The sequence below is a fragment of the Crotalus tigris genome, unplaced genomic scaffold (assembly GCF_016545835.1).
Source record: "Crotalus tigris isolate CLP2741 ecotype Arizona unplaced genomic scaffold, ASM1654583v1 scf7180000017692.518282, whole genome shotgun sequence".
In the NCBI taxonomy this organism is placed as follows: domain Eukaryota; kingdom Metazoa; phylum Chordata; class Lepidosauria; order Squamata; family Viperidae; genus Crotalus; species Crotalus tigris.
The window spans coordinates 372937-394965 of record NW_024096571.1 but is presented as its reverse complement, the minus strand read 5'-3'; the positions used below and the strand labels follow the sequence as shown (position 1 = coordinate 394965).

The 22029-nt window shown below is 39.7% G+C and overlaps 1 long non-coding RNA gene across 1 annotated transcript in view; it reads right to left on the bottom strand.

Moving 5' to 3' along the window:
- LOC120305849 overlaps positions 1 to 16097 on the bottom strand; it is a 57327-nt gene extending 41230 nt beyond the window's left edge. The window contains exon 1 of the long non-coding RNA XR_005556110.1: positions 15759 to 16097. This is a non-coding gene — a long non-coding RNA (uncharacterized LOC120305849). The remainder of the gene's footprint in view (positions 1 to 15758) is intronic.
- Between the last annotated feature and the right edge of the window lie 5932 nt (positions 16098 to 22029).

Genomic DNA, 22029 nt, shown 5'->3' with positions numbered 1-22029 from the left:
ACAGTGAGCTTTAGGATTCCCTTCACATTTCATTTATTTGGGCGGTATCTTTTGTTTCCATCATTATTGTGAAGTAGCAGAGAGAATGGTGTGGGAGTTTTCATGGCACAGCTGTCATGATACCTGAATCCTTCCTGGCTAATGACTCATTTTGATCTGCAAAAGTCCAAGAGATCATGAAGTCCAACATGATGCCCTTTAGATGGCATCATGATGTCTGTAGATGGTGACTCCAAAAGTCAAAATGATGCAATCAGAGTTTTCTTAGTTTTACATAATGGGCAAAACTTCAATTGCACCATTGTGGCCATCATCTTCACTTTTTTGACATCCACCCACACACACCTGTTCCTTGGGGTTTAACTCAATAGTGGGATTCAAATAAGTGAACAAGTGGTTCTCTGTGTGGATGCTGCTTCCAGAAGTCCGTTCTGGGCCTGGGCAACTAAAAATTAGCCACCGGTTCTGCTGAATTGGTGCGAACTGGCTGAATCCCACCACTGGTTTAACTGAAGTATAGGGAGCTAAACAGACAATGAATTATGCTTCGAAAAATACAGAAGGACCTGCTCAAGGACTTTTCGATTCTTCTTAACTAAATATAAACGCCAGAGACTCCCAATCCTCACTCATCAGAATTTTACCTAGTGTTATTTTCCTTTGAAAAGTATTCAGAAGCCATTTCTTTTCTCTGAAGTTAAATGGTCAGCACTGCTTAGATATGTATTCCTGCCCATTTAGTCCAATAGGCAACCACAAAAGACTTCCTGACTTGTTTGTTTGTTTTAACTTCTTTTTGCAAGGGATTAATATCGCTATGAAAATTATTAGTGTACATTTGTTGTTACTGATCCACCTCTCCCCCAAACTGGCACCACAGCCAGCTTATTTTGCTCAATCTATGCCACCTTTGGCTTCAAGACACAAAATGTCCTGTCATGTCTCTTGCTGGCTGAAAGCAGGAGGAGGAGGAACAGATCCAGCCTATCAGGATGTGCCTGTGTCTTTTAGCACTGCTTTGTCTCTTGGACATTTCATCTCCTGCAGCACTGGCTGTAATTAAATCTAGGCTGCGAGTTAGGAAATGCAATACCTTTGGGGAATTCACCTAGATCTGCAGGAACGGCACAAAAGAGCCCTGATGACTAATGGATTCAAATGCACACAATGACAACAGTGAGCTATTAAAGATTTTGAGCTCCTTCAAAGTAGAGAGGAATAGGAAGTCAGAAGGCTGCCTTGTACAATATTTGTTTAAGAAAAGCATCCTTCTTTTGATTAGTGCTCTCTGCAATCAACTAGTGGGTCATCTAGGAGCAGATGATCTACACCATGGCTTTTCAACCGGTAGTACATTGGCATATGGCAGGTGGTACGCAGCTATGCCCAGCCTAGCCAAGTGTAGCAGAGAAGGGAACAACTGTTGTAAGTCGAGGACTAACTGTACTTTATCATTTTTTTTCCTTTTTTTTTTTTTTTTGCTCATCAAGTTTTTGACACCTTGCTAGGCGACTGGTGGTACTCGAATATTGCCATATCTAAAAGTGCTACAATCTGTGAAAAGGTTGAAAAGCCCTGATCTACAAAAGAGTAGGGAAATTGTCAATGAATGGAAATACTGGCTATGTAATTCACACAAACAGTATAAATGATGCTGGCATTATCAGGGTGGCTTGCAACATAATGCCTATTTGAGATCTGGAAAAAAAGGAGGTGGTTTACCCACATTACTCCCAAATGCTACTTGTTTGGCAGAACTGGTCTCTCTCACTTTTTTCTAAAGATTCAAGGTGGTCTCTTTATCTTTAGTCCCACTCTTTATCCTTATAAATAGTGATAAATGGGTTAGATTAAAGCTGGTCCAGGTTAATTTCAGTCTTTCTTAGGCAAACTATATTAATGTATTTAGTAGATTTGGTGATTTAGTAATCTACAAACATTGACACTTCATTCTTTACACCATGCTGTTTGTTTCCAAGATTAAAGGCCCCCTATGCCAACTTCCTATCCTCTGAGGCAGGGTTGCTATTGCTAACTGTGAAGCATCAATACATTAACTTTTAAAGGCTGTCAACTTGTTCTATCTTCAAAAATAGGTTTGGATTGATTTTTTTTTTTTTAGACCACTGAGATTAGGATGTGAATTTAAAGCGAGAATCCAGATATTTTTTACTTTCATTTAAATCAGCCTTCTCCAATCTGGTGTTTTAGGACTACAATTCTTCAAATTCCCAGTCAGAAAGATCAACACATGCAACTAGGGTAGATGATTTAGAGCAGTGATGGTCAACCTTTTAGACATCGAATGCCCAAAACCCGGCCCACCCCCTGCCCTGCTCCTGCCACCTGCCCAGCCGCAGGGCCACCTACTGCCTCCATGGCCTGCCGCAGATCACCCAGGCAGCCTTGCAGTGCCATGTTAGCCACACCCTCCACCCACGCCCCACAGTATCATCTGCATGTGACAGTGTGCAAGGGTGGAGTCTTGTCCCTGCTGCCTGGCTGCCATGTCCTTGGCTGCGCTGCTCCGCAAGGGCCATACCCAGGGGCAATTCTCCTCCCGGGGAGCTGCTGGTGAGGAGGGGGCTGTAGAGGGAGGCAGGGCTGGGGCAATGGCGCGTGTGCCCACAGAGAGGGCTCTGAATGCCACCTCTAGCATGTGTGCCATAGGTTCGCCACCACTGTTCTAGAGGATCATACCATCTCATTCTGTTGAAGCTCAGGATGTGGGGGTGGGATAAGATCTCACTTCAGTGAAGAAACTGAGTCAAAGCAGCTTGAAACAAACAATGAACACATTTCAGTAACTATACCACACTGTCTCCTTACAGCAGACATAGCCTCATTTAATTGCAGGTAAGTGTGGAAAAAACATCTCGGAAGGAAACAGCTGCAAACCTGCCACGTATCCCTGCCAGAATGTCTTCATGGATGGAATTATCAAGAAGTGGGGCTGACTTGAAGGCATCTTTAGCTTTAATGCACTAGGAATAAATTGGGTATCTCTAACTTTTCCTTATGTATAGAAATACACATGCACATACATGTATAATTCAGAAAGATTAAAAAAAAATCTGTGACTTCTTTTTTATATCTAAGCAGGAGTATTTTTAGGAAGGTACGGGGACAATACATTATTTCAGTCCTTGAGAATTCTTTTTTCAGGTGTGGTGGGGAGGTCAATGCGACCTTCATTCTTACATCACATTGGGAAAGAATAATTTCTGTAAACTCCAGAGTGCTTGATAGAGGAATCTAGTGATAATTTTTCAAGCAAAGTCTAGTGATTTTTTGGGGTCACATGGGTAAAACAAAGGGGAAAACAATTCTAAGTCTTGCATCATAACACTGGATCCAGAATTCTCACTTACAGAATTTTTCTAGATTTATTATTCATGCCCTCTAAAGAATGTACACCATATTTCTTCTCTACTCTCTAGACCACATAAAAATAAGAGAGATGGGTATAAGAAATTGTAGCTCTTTTCAAGCAAAATAATTGTTAATTCACTGAATAAGAAGCGGAAATCATTGAGGTTAATCTTATCCTCATGTCAGTACAATTTTGCCATGGCCCTCAAATTCATATCTTCATGTAAAGATGAAGAAAATCTTTGCATCCCTATTCCTTTCTGTTGTGTGCAGCAGTATTTTCTACACAGCCTAAATTCCTGAATGTAGGGAAACTTCTTAACCAGATTTTTTAAAAATATATTCAAATGTCTCTCTACAAATACAGTATTTGGAAATCTAATTATCTAGACAAATTGTTAGGTAAGAGCTTTTCCAGGAATGGGGACAGCATGCTCAGGCAAAGCAAATTATAACACATTAAAAGTGGTATTATATTATGACTGTTAATATGGGAATATATTAAGAAATAAGCCATAGAGGGAAAAGATAGGAAAATCAGGAAGGTATTAAAACAAATTAGTCCACTTGATCTGCAGAAATTCCATTGTCAGTCTATTTCACAAGTGCTCCACAAAACCATATACTCCATTTCTAGCAAAGGACTGCATATCCACCTCATAAGAGCCTTTGATTAATCAACTATGACTGAGGAAATCCAAGCTGATGAAAGCTTATGCCTTTAATAAAATCTGTAAGTCAGAAAAGGTGCTATCAGAGTCCTGATTTTTTTTGCTATAGAACAATTCTGGATAAACTTTGACTAAGTGAGTCAGCCTAAATTGACTCACACAATTGTACTAAAGATAATACCATTGGCTGAAGAAAAGCCATGCATGCCATTCAGGGTAAGAAAGTTAGTTAATTGCCATTAGGTTAGATTCAATTCATGGTGACACCCCTCCCAAGAAAAAGCTGCCATCCCATCCCACCCTTATGTAGGACTTAATCGGAGGAGGGGATAGTATTTACATGTGTCCACACATGGTACATGTGTGAAAAACAACCCCAGGCCCCAGAATTTGTCCTGCACTACCTATTCCACAGGGAAAAGCAGCTTGACCATGGAGAAGATTACAGGAAATTTCTCCTTAGTTCTAGGTTGCTTTTCTCTTTGGTAAGTTTCCACCCGTTGCTTCTTGTCCTGCCTTCAGGTGCTTTGGAAAATAACTTGACTCCCTCTTCCTTGTGGCAACCCATGAAATATTGAAACACTGCTATCATGTCACCCCTCATCCTTTTCTTCATTAAACTAGACATACCCAATTCCAGCAACTGTTCCTTATGTTTTAGCCTCCAGTTCCCTAATCATCTTTGTTACTCTTCCCTGTACTCTTTCTAGAGTCTCAACATCTTTTTTACATTGTGGTGACCAAAACTGGATGCAGTATTCCAAGTGTGGCCTTACCAAGCCATTGTAAAGTGGTATTAACACTTCACATGATCTTGATTATATCCCTGTTAATGCAGTCTAGCACTATGTTGGCTTTTTTTACACTGCTGGCTCATATTTGATTGTCCACTAGGATTCCAAGATCCTCTCACAGTTACTACTATTGAGCAAGGTACCACTTATACTATACCTGTGCATTTGGATTTTTTTGCCTAAATGTAGTACCTTACTTTTTCCTCATTGAATTTCATTTTGTTAGATAGCGTCTAATGTTCAAGATCCTTCTGTATCTTAAGCTTATCTTCTGGAGTGTTGACTATTCCTGCCAGCTTGGTGTCATATGCAAGTTTGATGAGTTCCCTATCTATCCCCTCAACCAAATCATTGATGAAGATGTTGAAGACCACTGGGCCCAGAACAGAGCCCTGGGGCACCCCACTATACACTTCCTTCCATGTAGATGCAGTTCCATTGAGGACCACATGCTGAGTATGGCTGGTCAGCCAGCTATGAATCCATCTGGTGGTGATGTTGTCTAACCCTCATTTTTCTATCTTATCAAGTAGTAGGTTGTGATCTACTTTATCAAATGCCTTACTGAAGTCCAAGTAAATTATATCCACAGCATTCCTCTGGTCCACTAATTTTGTCACTTGGTCAAAGAATGCAATAAGATTTGTCTGGCATGATCTGTTTTTGACAAACCCATGTTGGCTTTTGATAATGACTTTGTTTGCCTCTAGGTATTCACTGATTCATTGTTTGATTATTTTTTCCAAAATCTTCCCAGGTATTGAGGTCAGGCTGATAGGTCTGTAGTTTCCTGGATCCATTTTTTCCCCTTTTTTGAAGATGGGAACGTCAGCAATTTTCCAATCCTCTGGTAGTTCCCCAGTGCTCCAGTATCTTTGAAATATATAGTTCAGTGGTTCTGAGATCACATCTGCCAGTTCCTTCAGAACCTTGTTCTAAACAGAACTTCTCTTTCCTCAATTGTTCTCTGATCCCATATAGGACATGTCTGTGGGACTGGGCAGTTAAGTGCCACTGCATATACATGTACATATACATATAATGGCATGCACCCTCCTATCATTCTTGCAAGCTCTGCAGCTCAAGAGTCATTAAGGAAATGGCTCTTTGGTTTCATGGAAGATCTCAAATGTCTCCGAAAATCATTAGCTTGTGACTTGCAGCAGCCTCAGATGTCCAACAGTAGCAGAGCACCTTGTTTTTTCTAGGTGAGATGCTGATGATGATACCAGAAGCAGCAGGGAAACACCACTTTAGAACTGGAACAGATAAATACAATGGCAGGCTGCCTTTACAATGAGTTGGACCACAGCTGAAAGCAACACCATCCACTTATGTTTTCTAAATATCGTTGCTGAAATGCAGAACAGCCTTTTATGGCATGCCAGATCTGGGTTAGAAAATACAGGTCATCACTAGATGCCGTAAATAAATATCTCTGTATCTCTTTATGACTATCTTGCTTACTGTTGAGTGATTAATGACTGAAGAAGACCAACACGTGAGATGATAGATGGTAACTCTTCCCTTGCTCACTTCCTGCTTCCTTCCATGCCACTTTTTGGCTGTGTCTCCTATTGAAGTTCCATTCCTGGGGTGCAAAAATATAAATAGATATGGCAGCAAAGAAATGCAAAACACATTAGCTATTTGCTGTTCTTCAATAAATTTTTGCTTTCAAATATGGCAGACCTAACCCACACAGTGAGGTCTTATTAAAAAATGAGTGGTAATGGGGTCCACCAATACTCCTGTCCTTGCAGAATGCAAGGTGACTGCCTCTCCTGCCTTTACTATATTTATGTTACTGTCTTTGATCTTATCAATGTGTTAATCCATTGTCTTCCCCTTCTTCTATTTCCACAATTTTGTCAAATCTACACATTTTTTTCTACTCTATCACATATCTAAAAAAGTGAGTTTTTGCTTGCCTAGAAATGCCTCAAGGAGGAAGCAAGATTGATTAATTGGTTCTACTTGCAGCCCATGGTACCCTTAGCAACTGTCTCAAAATTCATAATTTGAAGTAGATGACCTTTTCTTGCTCTTGGTCACAATGCCACTCTCACTTTGTCCACCTTTCTCAGCCATATATGGTCCTACTAGAAAGGCCATCATTGTTTGACTATTCTGATCTTTGCTCTTATTTATCTTTCATGGACCTTTCTAAATCTTGCATTGTTTTTTCCCCTCTCTGGTTAATTGCCCTCTGCACTTCTCTAGTAGACCATCCATTGTTATTTTTCTTGATAGAATATTATTATAAAAATAATGAAAGAAATTGGAAACATACAGCTTTTTATTCTTTCAGTATCTAGTCTTCAGATCCAGATGTTGACAGGACAGCTTGGACCATTCTCTTTTTAAAAGTGTATTAATGTAAAGTCATAAATAGCAAGTAACAGGAGTTGTCCAGGATGCTTGGCTACAAATTAAATCAACTCTATATTTTCCTGATTAAAAGGCAACCATAAATTCAGGACACAGCGCACCTCAGATTCCATGCAAGTGACTAAGCACAAAGGACGTGGGAAAACAGATTACTCTCTCTCCTACAGTTTGCTAACTTTTCACATTAGAGGAAAACTCCTCAGGTTATATTTAGTGTGGAAATGCAAGATGTTGGCAAAGAACAGTTTGGCCCACCCATACTCAAGCAGTGGTTGGACTGGATGGCCTCAAAGGTGCTCACCAACTCTTGCGATTCTAGAAACTCTTCTTCCTAATAGAAGACATTTTTATTAGCCTGCTAAGGATGCATATTTCAGCTACCAAGAAACAAACAACCAGAACTAGGAAGTAGCCTATTAACATTTACACTTATCACAAGGCTGGAACAACAACTATTCTGCTTCTTCATCCATTCTGTGATATACAAATATCACAGAATGATATTTTTTAATTTGTATATTTTTTAATTTGTATATCTGTGATATACAAATTAAAAAATGGCAACTTTCTCTTAGTCTATAAGAAGATTGTTCCTTATCTGTGCCAGACAACTGAATTTTTTTGATCAAATGTTTTCATATTTCTCCCACCCCCTAGTTTCAAGGAATGATTTCATGACTGATTTCATGAACAACCACAATTGTGGTGCTAATCCAATCCCTGCAAAGGGAAGAGGGGAAGATTCCTCCCTGAGCCTAACAAAAAAGTTAGAGATGTCAGAAATCTAAAAAGAGGGCAGCAATTGCTCTACTTCTTTTTACATTGTTTAGATATATCTTAATAAAATAATTGGCTGAAACAATACTTACAATTAATTTAATATCTATTCAGTACAAAAAAAAAATGGAAACTGCTACATTGTTGTATGTGTACCATACTTAAATTCCTGATGTCAGTAAGTTATGAAGACTAACTGTTGGAGATGTATTTGGGGATGCTTAAATTAGCTTCTGCTGCATGTTGCATACTGTTTGCTGCAAAGAAGATCTTGCATCAGAATTTAATCAATTTAAGTAGATATTTCCAATAGAAGAAAACATATATAACCCAGGGTTGAACTATGGAATCTTTGGTGTTTTTTGACTTTGGTTATTTGCTTGCTGGTATTTCATTACCCAGCTAGGTAACATCATCAGAGTGAGTGAGGGTGGGGTTTGCTCCCTGTTTATATAGAGTTTGGATAGGGGTTTGGTTTTCTTCTTGGTTATTCCTTGATTAGAATTTTGTTTACAGCTTGATAGTTTTTCTAGTGTTAATCCTGGTAAATCTGGTTGCTGATTGCTAAAGAGGATGTGTTCTGGTCTTTTTGTTTCATTCTTAGCTCTTTTATTGTCTCTTTTGAATGGTGTGTAAATATGATTTATCTTTATGTCTCTATTGACTGATTTGTCTGAATGCTAAGCTTCCAGAAACTCACTAGCAGATGCTAATAGTTGATGAGTTGTGAATGCTAAAAAATATCAGTCCAGCTAAAATTATTTCAAAACCACATTAAGTCAAAGGAAACTCCTCCCAGTTCTACAGCAAAGCTCATCTAAACAGGTAATATCTGAACTTCCATCACCATCGTATCCATGTCAATAACTGTTCTCTGCACCAAGACTATTAATCCTTTAAAATGTATTTTTAAGAAGAAGGAAAATAAATTAAAGGCAAGAAAATAAAAGAAAAAAATATGGTAGAATCTCCTATGAAATTCCATCTGCTTGCTGGCATTCCATTGACACTAATTAGAGAAGAATTAGTCAAGGCAGCTGCTGGAATGCAGGACCCAAATGATGCTAGATTGATTCCATTTTGTTCCATTTCACTTGACTTCAACATTTGCTGGGCTCCTTCCTTTCCCTGTCTGTTTCATTTACTGCTGTTTAAAATACCCATGTAGCAATTCCCCCATGAAGCAGAGATACTATGTGTAGTGGTAGAGAAAAAGAGAGAAACTTTTATGTATCATCATTCCAGATCCTTATTGCCCCAATGGATGGGAAATAATTATAGAGATAGTAGTTATGTACTGTAAAACAAGGGCTAAAAGCCAGGGATAGCAGAAGCCTAGGCACATTTATTCAGCAATAAGGCTCTCAAATTCCATCATGGTTTGCTTTAAAGTAGGACAACAAAGCTTTGTAACAAAGGTGGGGGGAAATCTATGACCGTCCAGGTTTTGTCAGGCTACAGTTTCTATTATCTTTCAAAATTGTCTAGTCCAGGGCTTTTCAACCTTTTCAACCATTGTATCACTTTTAGGATATGGCAACATCTGAGTACCACCAGTCGCCTAGCAAGGTGTCAAAAACTTGATGACCAAAAAAAAGAAAAAAGCGATAAAGTACAGGTGGTCCTCGATTTACAACAGTTCACTTAGTGACTGTTCAAAGTTACAATGGCACTGAAAAAAGTGCCCCCCAAGCCACAGCCGAGCAAGACACCTGCCTGCCCACCTGGTGGTGCTCTTCCTCCTGTTTGAGGTTTTCATTGTTGTGAGCATTTCTGTTGAGGATTGGCAGCAGGGGTGGGGTGGGGGTGTTTGGTTTTTATTCCCCCCGTCTGCTGGGTGGTTGCAGCAGGTTTTGGTCATTTCACATGACCCTGGGACACTGTGACTGTCATAAATATGAATCAGTTGCCAAGCATCTGAATGTAAATCACAAGACTCTGGAGATGCTGCAACATTCCAGCTGATCGGCGCTTCTTCTGGGCTCAGCAGAAGCGTCAGGATCAGTGCTGCTTTCCAGCTGATTGGTACTTCCTCAGGGCTCAGCAGAAGCACCAGGATCAGCACCAAGCTCCAGGTGGAGTCTGGCGGTGATCCTGGTGTTTCCACTGAGCCCTGACAGCCCCAAAGCACCGATCAGCTGGAAAGCGGTACTGATCCTGGCGCTTCCACTGAGCCCTGACAGCCCTGCAGCTCCAGCCATTTCTCGCTCAGGCTTGTGTGGTGCTGCCACTGGTTCAGCTCATTCCCCTCCCCCACTACCACTTTTCTAGGATGGTCGCGTACCACCTGCCAGGTGCCAATGTATCACAGGTGGTACCTGTACCACTGGTTGAAAAGCCCTGATCTAGATGACCACGTGCTTCTCCATCTTCTTTTGGAAGCCCTACAATGCAATCTTGTACCTGTCTATTATATTCCAGCAGAGTCACTAAAGTTTTTTCTCAAATAACTGCATACAGAATCTGCAGTTTAGTAAGGCATTAGTATACTGTATATGAACCATCAAGAATACTACAAAGCATAAGTGCCTGACTAAATCAAATCACTGAAAGTCTTCAATAAAATAATAGTCTTACTATTAGAACAAAATGCCTATACTTTGGAGACATATCAATGTCTACTGGAAAGGAGTTTCACAATTTGGGTACGGTTTCAAGCAGAAATTAACCCCTTAGAACATATTATTCTGTTTGGCCCTTATTTCAGGTATATTGTAAACCTTAATGTAGTTAAAATATGATTGACTTCAACTGTTTATGTAATTGTTTTGAATAACAGAACTTGAAAAATATTTTTAAAACATTTTAAATTGTTTTTGTTTTTAGTCCAAGAAAACTCAATATATCTTAATCTCTTGAGCAGATGGAAGTTTGTGTTATTGTCTGAGGAAGAGAAAAAGACCACGTATGTTCCAAATGCCTCCAAAGATTACTATTGAAACCAACAGGAAATGCAAAATACAATTGTTATAACAATTAAATTTGAATAAGATTTTTTTTTTTTAATTCAGGATGATCCTCCCTCTTTGTTCCAAAAACTGAACCTAAGCACTTGCAGCAGTATAATTTGATATTGTTGCTATACTGTTTTTAATCCTACTACTGTTCATAGATCTATGAAGTGCTCAGAAAGATATAAGAGAGATTAGAAACCAATTCACACAATAAAACTAGTGGACTGAGAATATAAACTGAGAATGTATCTAAAAGATGCTCAACTCCAATGGCAACAGAGACTTTGGCTTCATGGACATCCATAAAAAGGCACAAGGAAGGTGTGTTTATCATGGCATCATAATACAAATTATTAGGATTCTTTAACTGGTGTTAATTGCATCATCATATTGTTCCCCTTGTCCTTTCCTGCAAATGCCCAACCTTGGCTGATCTTTCAAAAGCTAAATCTTTGTTAATATTTCAAAAGAAGATCACCAGAGAAACTCGGGAAAATTTTACTGAAAAACTGAAAAATCATAAAAGAAAATAATGGCAAATCTCTTCTATAATTTTTCCAAGAAAAAACAGGGCCACGCCTGTGTAATCACCTGGAGTTCCAGCTCAATGTGAGAGAATCTTTCACCATTTTAATATCTAAGAAAGAACCTCAAAAATGAAGAAGAAACTAGTCTGTAGGTAAGGGAGTGTCCTAACATATTAGTTGTTTTATCTAAAGTGCTACATACACGGCCTAGGAGTTCAAAAATTTCAAGTTTTAATTTAGTTTGTTTCAGGAAATGTTTCTATAACTAGGTTTCTAAATCACACTAAACCATAAGAATAGAATAGAATAGAATAGAATAGAATAGAATAGAATAGAATAGAATAGAATAGAATAGAATAGAATAGAATAGAATAGGTTTATTTGGCCAATTGTGATTTGACACACAAGCAATTTGTCTTTGGTGCAGAAGCTCTCAGTGTAGATGCAAAACGTATTTGGTCCATAGATTGTACTAATCCCAAACCAAATTGATTAGTATGTGATTAGTAGTCAGTTTTTGCATCCTTTCATCTCCTAAACAGATTCTTCTATCTTTAAGCAATTCCTGTCCCTGTTTTAGATTCTGACTGCAAGCTAAAAAAAAAAGCTAATGTTTGTTAATATTTGCTAATTTTTATTTATCTTAATTTATATTTATATAAATATATGCACTGAGGAGAAAATTATGATCTAGCACAACTTGTGTTTTTATTCAATCAGCTGTTAGCTATTAGCTGTTGATAAGAAACTTCAACACTCCCCCCCCCCTTTCAAGAGGTCTTTATTATTTAAGCCAGCTCTCAAATGGGTGCTTTCAAATACAGTGTTGCTGTCTGTAAAATAGAGCACATGGCCATTCTTCTTGCTGCTTCATATAGTTTTTCTTTTATGAACCACAATAAGCATTGTGTCTGCAATGCTTATATGTTATAGGATTCCATAGTAAAAGAGCTTCACAAATGCCAGTGAGGAGAACCAGGCTGGTCATATGATTCTCCTTGTAGACAAGAATAGATTGATGGCGGTGAAGCATTGCACATGACAATCAAAATAACAAATGATCCATTTGAGACAATCACTGTGTCTCCTGATAGAGAAAACAGAATGCAGTTAATGCTGCAAGTACAGAAGGTAGCTCTTAAGAGAACGTCATTGGACTATATGCAAGAGAAAGGTAACAAGTGGGCACTTGCTTCACTGGAGAGCGACTGAGTGAAAAATCAACTCTATATGTTGCCTTTCTGACATCTCACAGCATAGTTACCTTATGTTCCCTCCTTTTACAACCAGGGGCTGTGTGTCTGTGTGTGTGTGTGTGTGTGTGTGTGTCTATAACAAAAACTAGTGCTATTATCTTGTGGGTTGCTTTTAATAAGATTGTATGCTGTGTTAAACTTTCACAAGTCATTAAGGAAATGTAATTACATTTGCTGAAATGATTGAAATTTCCTAATACTCTTTCTTCTTCCTCTACAGTACTCAGTTTTATAATAATGCCTCTAAAATCAAAGACCTTCCATTACAGAGTGGGGGGATTCTACTTCTCCAATAGACTGTCTTCAGTAAAATTGCTGCAGGCAACTATGCCACTGCTTATTTACTTCAGTAGATGACTTCAGTTTATGATGCTGGTAGAAAAATATACCCATATATCTCAGCTCAAACTGTCTGGATGAGTCAGGCTAATTTGCCCTTACATAGAACATGTTCAGAGACTTCATCTATACCTCAGTACCAGTAAGAAAGAGTATTATAATATGATACAGAAACTACTTTAAACATATTATATTTCTTCATTATAAAAACAGGAAATATTTTGAACATGCTAATTCTACTCTCATTTGGTGTTGCTGGCTGATCACCAAGAAACTTCTTTGTTCCCAACCAGCCTTTCTTAATCTGCAGATGAATTGGACTTAACTTTCATAGCTGGCTAGGGGATTATGGGAATCCCAAAGGATCTGAAATGATTGCTCTACAGAAAGTAGCTTTAGAAAAGAAGCATCAGAGATTATTTTCTATTTCACTTTTGTACCAGAAAATTTTGGCATCAGCAAAACTACCTTTTGATTTCTGAACATTTGGTTCCATATTATGGTTAGGCTCATTCTGTTGATCTATACAGCTAACCTTGGTTTCAGAGCACAAGAACAAATCATTTAAGGTCATCTGTATCATAAATTGGATGTGGAGACAAAATCACATTAGATACTTTTACCCCAGCAATGACTAGAAAGAAAATGCTCTCATGTAGTAATAAAATTCTCCTCATCCAGATCTACCAAAACTATCTTCACTTTATAGCACTAAAAGCTTTTCCTTATTGAAAAAAAATATTAAGGCAGAAACAAAGGAAATGCAGACTTCTTTCTGGTAGAGATATTATCTTTGTCAAGATGTTAGGATCTCCCCAACTAAGTTTTTACATGGTGACATACACTGCAATGGAGGAGGGGTGGGGTTTCTCTACCTTAGTTCCAGACCATCTAACGGAGACAAGACTATAAATTAGAATGCCATATCATTAATAAAAATTTTGCAGATGGTTTGGCAACATGAACCTAAATTAAAGCAAAAGATACAGTACTTTAGCATATATATTTTTACTCTCAATCATTTAAGTTAATAATAATGTATTTCCAGATTTGGAGTTTTGTTCCTCAAGTCCTTATCAGCTGCACTGTGGAGATGTTATTATGACTACGATTCTCTATCTTATTTTCTCTCTCCCTTCTCTCATTTTTTTTCTTTTTGAGATCTTCCCAGTGGAAGAGAAAAATAATTATTCATCTCATTGTATCTTTTTGCTTAACACTGGGACTTAATGAAACTCTTTCATTTGTTCTCTTTGTCCCAGACTGATGACTCTGAGTCAGTTATTGGAAACACTAGGGTGTATACTTATATACAATTCTTAAAGAGATGGCACTAAGCAAATGATATAAATAATAGTTTGCTCTTCTGAAAAATGACTAACATTTCCAAGATAGCTCTGTTAATTAGGTTTGGTCAAAACAACTTTCTTTAGATTACAGTTTGTTCTAACAAAAGTAACAATGCAACAGTGTCAAATCTGTGAGCTAGCCATCACTCTGTCTGATCCGTTGACTGCAAATCCAGCAATACTCATTTTTAAAAAATAAAAACAAAGCACCTACCACCTTTATCCTGCTGTTCACAATCCTGAAAAGAGATTTAATCATGAATGGTGTGTTTAGTTGCCAGTCGAGGAGAAGTACTTGACTACACCAGAATAAGGAACTTTTATCTGATCACAAATATACAGACAGCCATAAGTATCACTTGTGTGTTGCATACAGCATATGGCATTAGAAAACACAAAAGCTCATACTGATACACACAGATGGCAGTTGACAATAACTCAGGACTTAAGTCTGATTGGACTGCTTCCATGGTCACACCTCAGTATGAAGCATTGATTTCTTAAGAACTTCAAGGAATTAGTATAAAATCGTGTAACATTATTATGCAGTAGCAGAACTGTAAGATATATATCAACAGCACACACACACAAACACACACACACACAAAGATATGGGAAGAGTGCAAAAACAATTGAAAGTTTATTCAAACAAAGGGCTTGTATTAATTTCAGCAGTCCATTCATATGTATACCTCTACTGACATATATAATGAATTCCTATTTCGGATGCAGATCACAGTGAACAATAGTAACATATCATGGGAGACAGAAAAAGATCTCATTATATCCAAATATTTCCATATTCGCCACTATTACAAATATTTCCATATATTAGTAAACTGTTATCTTATAATTAAATCAAACCTAAATAAAGCCTAAAGGGTAAAAATGAAGTAGAATTGAGTGTGCAAATATACATCTTTTTGCTGTTTATACCATACTTAGGGTGTGTTTAGCACGCTATCCATATGCAGCTACTTTGTCATCACAGACACTTACATGACTTTTCTTAGACAATAAATCTCTCCTTCCTATCACAGCAGTGGCTATGGAGAGCTACTTAAATGAAAACATTGCTTGCCAAGCATAAAGAAACACAACATTTCTAACATACAGAGGTCTGTAGATGTCACCTGCCAATAAACATTTGATTAATTACTGAAAAGGGGGATAAAGAGGAATGTATACACATGTACAAACAAAAGAAGATAGGTATGTAACACATATCCACAGTGCAACCTCACAGATCTGCATTCAAAAAAATGCCACTCACATTCTCATTCATCCTCTAAGATTTTAAACAAAGAATAAGAAGAATGCTGTCTTACTTTTTCCTCCTCCTTTATATGACTTCTTCCCTGGTGCTTTAATTTCAAGACTTCAGCAAATCTGGGTTTTTGGACAACAATTACACAAAAGCAACTAAACAAACGGCTGAGTGCAAAAGAGCCCAGCTTCACACAGGAAATAGCTTGCTAGCAAAGAAAGAGGACTGGGGACAGAAAGGCTGCAAATAATAGTAGTGCTGAATAGATATATATTCCTAATTGTGAGAGAATTGTGGGGTGTGGGTGTGTGTGTGTGAAAGAGAGAGAAAGAAAGAAAGAAAGAAAGAGTGGTAACAAGAAAGGAGGAGGGAAGTGGCAGGATGGGTGTATAAGAAGAGGCCTCCCCCTACTACATAAGCAATGGAGGAGAGCTTTGCAACCTGAAAGTGAGGTTACTGAATAAATTATTCTCCATCCGTTGCTCCCTTCTCATTGGCTCAGCAAAGACTTCTGCATCAATGGTGTTATGATGATGAGATTTTTACATTCACCACACAGGCCCACACTGTTACCTTCTGCTTAGGCAGGCTCGGAGATTTGGGCATTATTACCCAGTGAGAAGCCACAATTAAGAACCTAATTAATTCTAAAGTGAAAAAAAAAGCTTCAAATTAATTTGCAGTCTCTCCCCCTCCGGTGAATAGGTTGTATTCTTTGGGCGTCTGTCTCTCTGACTGAGACCAGATTTTAAAAGAGGAAATATTGTTTTAAGGATGTTTTTATGTTTCAATTCTCCATTTTTGGATTCTAAGCAAAGACATCACAAATAATAATTCTGTCTCTCAAAGACAGGCAATTCCTGTATATATTTAGCCATCCATTGTTCATCAGAGTCCCTCCCTCTGTATTTTTATGCTTTTGCATTGTCCCTGTGAGGGCTTTTTCTTAGATAACAATTGCATTTATAGGCTGGTGTTTAAAAGGCATTGCAAGCCTGCTTTTATGTGAAAGCTTTATGCAACACTTGGTCCTCCAATTATTTTTTTAGAGATGAATTTAAAAGGGGAATCCTATTTAGGATCTTTTTCAGGGATCAATATTAGAAACATTAAAATTGTCATAGAGTTGCCTTTGTGAGCAAATCCCAATGCCTGATTCACATTCTTCCGTGAAATAAATTGGCACTAAGAAACATTTTGCTTTTTAATTCCTTTCTCTGAAAGGATGCTCATTATATGCCCTATCTCAAATGGCGAGGGGAGGACCTAGAAAAGGATTTTCAAAGTGACTTCAGGTATTGCTTCTGATGGCTCAGGTTAAGAATGCATCAGTGTTTTCTGTTATGTTCAGAAATGAACCATAAGATAATGCATTTATTAGTTAAGTCTCTTTTAACTAATCCCAATGAACAACTTTATTTCAACTAAATTTTAAACTAGCGGAAGTTTTTCCATTGTGTTCCTGGACTGCTCAGTGTGCAACATATTACAGTAGACAAACCTATTTGTTATTATTGTATAGATAATTGTACTCAAACTAGCTCTGTCTAAAGGATGCCCTGTCCATAATGATTAAATGTATGCCTTGCAATAGAGCAGCGGTTCTCAACCTATGGGTCGCGACCCCATTTGGGGTCGATCGACCATTTCTCGGGGGTCGCCAAACAAGGCGATCCGCCATTTTCCCCCCTTGGGGGGCAGCACCGCGCATGCGTGCCGCGCATGGGGCCGGCACCGCGCATGGGGCCGGCACCGCGCATGCGTGGCGCATTTGTGTGACGGGGGTCGCCGTCACACAAACGTTGAGAAGCACTGCAATAGAGGCTACTAAGATTCTATGGAAGCTCCAACTAAGAATAAGATCCTTTGATATAACTTTATAGGATCTGCATGCCTAACACTGGGTGGAGTTAAAGCTCCCCCTCCAAGAATTGAAAACCACATGATCTCTTCTGTATAGAAATCTCTGTCCTCTCACTTTCCAATTGTACAGATCCATCACATATTCATTGCACACACACAAGCCTTCTTTTCAGTTTTCAAACAATATATGAGGATTATTATATATAATGGAACCACCAGGACTTCATCTTGGCGTCCCTGTTTCTTAGATCAGGATTCCCAAAGGGAAGCTGTATTGGTATTTACTTGAACCCAAGTACAAGTGCACAATCACATATTCTGGCAATCTACCTTTCTGGGCCTCTGAGCATAATATAAGGGACAGAATGTACACAGAAGAAATTCCCAAAGGACTGCAGGACCAGTATGCACAGACCATCACCTGCTCTGATGATGTGTGAGACAGTGGCTGAGTAGATATGGTAATAGGTCATTAACCTATCAGTCGCCAACTTTCACAGAACATGTGCAGGCATGAACCCCCGCCCCCCACACACATACAGTAAAGAGCAAGCAGTACATTTTCTTCAACCTTATCACAATGCAAAGGGAATGGTTATACAATCATCATTCTGGAGTTGACATCCCATCTCCTCTGTGGTATTTAAAGATTTTTTTCTGGCTTAACTGGATTTGTGGAGGAGAATCATCACCTATGGAAGTAAGGTTTAACCATTATTTTCTCTACTGGGACTTCTTCCCCCACCCCATGCCTAAATTACTCTCTTTTTCAGTTAATTATGATTGAGGGAGGAAGGAAGGCTTGCACTGGTTTTAATGGAGGGTTTTGTTGTTGTTGTTGTTGGCTAGCTTTTACAGAGTAGGAGCCAAGCATCATTGTTACATCTACTTCATGGGCTGCATGATTAAGTCCAAGAATGAAAAGGGTCAAAACATTCCATTCACATCCATATTTTTTCATATACATAGAATTATTCAAAAGTATGTCTCACTGAAGCTTGCTCCCACACAAGTGAGCATAAAATTACTGCTTAACTATGTTAATTAGCTAGAAAATAAAATAAAAATTGTAAGGAAGCATTTCTATCACTACCTATTGTCAATGTATTGTATGGTGTATTTTTCATAGATTTAATGTTAATGGAACTCACCATAAAGTTATAATGTAACTGTACTCAGTTCATAGAGAATGAAGAGAGTTTTAGCACCCCTTGGAAAGGAGCTAACTTAACAATATTCTATTATAAATAGAAAATAAGCCCCCTCAAAGAAGAGATATTACAAAATCAATGGCTTTATATCGCCAGATGCTCCAGAACAATTATTGCCTTGTAAAATTCAGGACAGTATCAGTCTAGGAAATCCAGATTTCTTCAGTTAATTCTAGGAAGTTTGATATTGCTCAGGAGTACCAGATCTACCCCTGTAATAATCCAGACAACCACTAAATGGCAGTCAAGAGATACCAAAAAACCCACCCTCTAACATTATGGCTCTATAGATTCTTGGTGCCTAGATAAGCTATAACAGTGGTTCTCAACCTGTGGGTCGCAACCCTTTTGGGGTCGAACGACACTTTCACAAGGGTCGCCTAAGACCATCGGAAAACACATATTTCTGATGGTCTTAGGAACCGAGACACTAATGAGAATTTCTGCTCAAGGCTAGCTCCGCCAGCCAGCTCGGGCAGACAAGAAAGCAGCCACCTCAGCAGCATGGCGGGGCTGCACTACCCATCGCAGAGCAGCTACTGCCGCGTTCCCATGGCTATGAACCTCCTGCTCAGCGTCTTTCAGGTCCTCTTGCCTGGCTTCTGTCTGGGAGAAGCGCAGGGCCAAGGTAAAAAAAAAAAGCCTGGTGAAATACTCCCGAGGGGTAGCATCAATCTGTAGCGGGAGGTGAAGGGGGCGGGTGGATGGGTGGGGGTTGACCAGAAGGGAACCGGGTCTGATAAGGGCAAAAGTTGAGTGAGGTTTTCCCCCTTGCCCCTCTCTCTGCCTCCCTTTGTGCAGCGGCATCTCTGGCTGCTGCCTTCCCAGTCGCCGAGAAAGGGAAAAACAGAGCCGTGAGCGAGTTCCCCTTTCTGCCTTGTTGCTTAAAGCTTTTTTTTTAAATGACCGCTCGTTCAGAACTCCTTGGGGCTTGTTTGCACAAGCTTATGGCAGATCAGTAAATAAAGAGGTGGGGGAGCCAAACCGTCCAAGGCGTTTGCACCCTGAATGTGTGGATGCTGCTTTCATGACTTGCCACCACCGCCCCCTCTCTTCTCGCCCTGCTGCTGCTGCTGGCTGAGCTGAGCTGCGGCACCGAGCCAGTCCCCATGCCTCCTGGCTGCCCGGCCACCCTCCGCGCCGTGCCGGAGCCTCCCCCGCGCCGCCCGGTCCACCTCCCTCGCCGTCGGAGGGCATCTATGTGTGTCTCCAGACCTTACTGGACTACCATCCCCAGCAGCCCTAAAAAACACTGTGGAAGAGTGGGGAATGCTGGGAGTTGCAGTTCATCACCATCTGGAAAAACATGACTCTCCAAAGATCAATCCTTCCTTCCTTCCATCCATCCATCCATCCATCCATCCATCCATTTCCTTCCCTTCCCCTTCAATCTTTCCTTGCTTGCTTGCTTGCTTGCTTCCTTTCCCCCTCAATCTCCTTCCTTCTCCATCTCCTTCCTTTCCCCTTCAATCTTCCTTCCTTCCTTCCATCTCCATTCCTTCCTTTCAATCTCTCTCTCCTTCCTTCCTTCCTTCCTTCCTTCCTTCCTTCCTTCCTTCCTTCCTTCCTTCCTTTCCCCTTCAATCTCCTTCCTTCTCCATCTCCTTCCTTTCCCCTTCAATCTTCCTTCCTTCTTTCCATCTCCATCCCTTTCCCTTCAATCTCTCTCTCTCCTTCCTTCTTTCTTTCCTTCCTTCCTTCCTTCCTTCCTTCCCCCTTCAATCTCCTTCCTTCTCCATCTCCTTCCTTCCTTCCTTCCTTCCCCCTTCAATCTCCTTCCTTTCCCCTTCAATCTTCCTTCCTTCTTTCCATCTCCATCTCCATCCCTTTCCCTTCAATCTCTCTCTCTCCTTCCTTCCTTCTTTCTTTCCTTCCTTCCTTCCTTCCTTCCTTCCTTCCTTCCTTCCTTCCTTCCCCCTTCAATCTCCTTCCTTCTCCATCTCCTTCCTTCCTTCCTTCCTTCCCCCTTCAATCTCCTTCCTTCTCCATCTCCTTCCTTTCCCCTTCAATCTTCCTTCCTTCCATCTCCATCTCCATCCCTTCCCCTTCAATCTTTCTCTCTCCTTCCTTCCTTCCTTTCTTCCTTCCTTTCCCCTTCAATGTCCTTCCTTCTCCATCTCCTTCCTTCCTTCCTTCCTTCCCCCTTCAATCTCCTTCCTTTTCCATCTCCTTCCTTTCCCCTTCAATCTTCCTTCCTTCCATCTCCATCTCCATCCCTTCCCCTTCAATCTTTCTCTCTCCTTCCTTCCTTCCTTTCTTCCTTCCTTTCCCCTTCAATGTCCTTCCTTCTCCATCTCCTTCCTTTCCCCTTCAATCTTCCTTCCTTCCTTCCATCTCCATCTCCATCCCTTCCCCTTCAATCTTTCTCTCTCTCTCCTTCCTTCCTTCGTTCCTTCCTTTCTTCCGTCCTTCCTTTCCCCTTCAATCTCCTTCCTTCTCCATTTCCTTCCTTTCCCCTTCAATCATCTTTCCTTCCTTCCTTCCCCTTCCCTCCCTCCCAACATTTTTGAGCAAGGAAGAGTAAGCTTCTCCAGCGAGCATTGCTATATTGTTTTTGTGATTAATCACTATGTTTTAATTATGTTCAATTCATAACAATGAAAATACACCCTACATATCAGATATTTACATTACTATTCATAACAGTAGCAAAATTACAGTTATGAAGTAGCAACAAAAATAATTTTATGGTTGTGGGTCACCACAACATGAGGAACTGTATTAAAGGGTTGCGGCATTAGGAAGGTTGAGAACCACTGAGCTATAACAAGAAGAATAAGGGGAAATGGTTGCTCAGAAGTTTTGTTCATGAGCTTCACAGAGTATATGAGAGGATGAACATTGTTGGAATAGATGTAGATACATAGTTCCCTTCTCTTATTCTTCATTAACATCGTGGTCCAAAGCATCCTTTGGAACATTCTAGCTGTATGTCATTCATGACATACAGTATAACTTTTTAGCAGTGACACATTTCTAGTTCCTATTACATTTCTCTTCAGTCATCCAGTGATTAATATAACTCTATTGCAATTCTGAAGCAGGCTACTGCACAATTTTTTCCTGGGATTCTTTCCACATCTCTCTCTCTCTCTCTCTCTCTCTCTCTCTCTCTCTCTCTCTCTCTCTCTCTCTCTCTCTCTCTCTCTCTCTCTCTCTCTCTTCTCTTCTCTTCTCTTCTCTTCCTCCCCTCTATCTCCTTCTCTCTTTATTTCTCTCTCTTGGCTCAAGGTTGACTCAGCCTTCTATCCTTCTAAG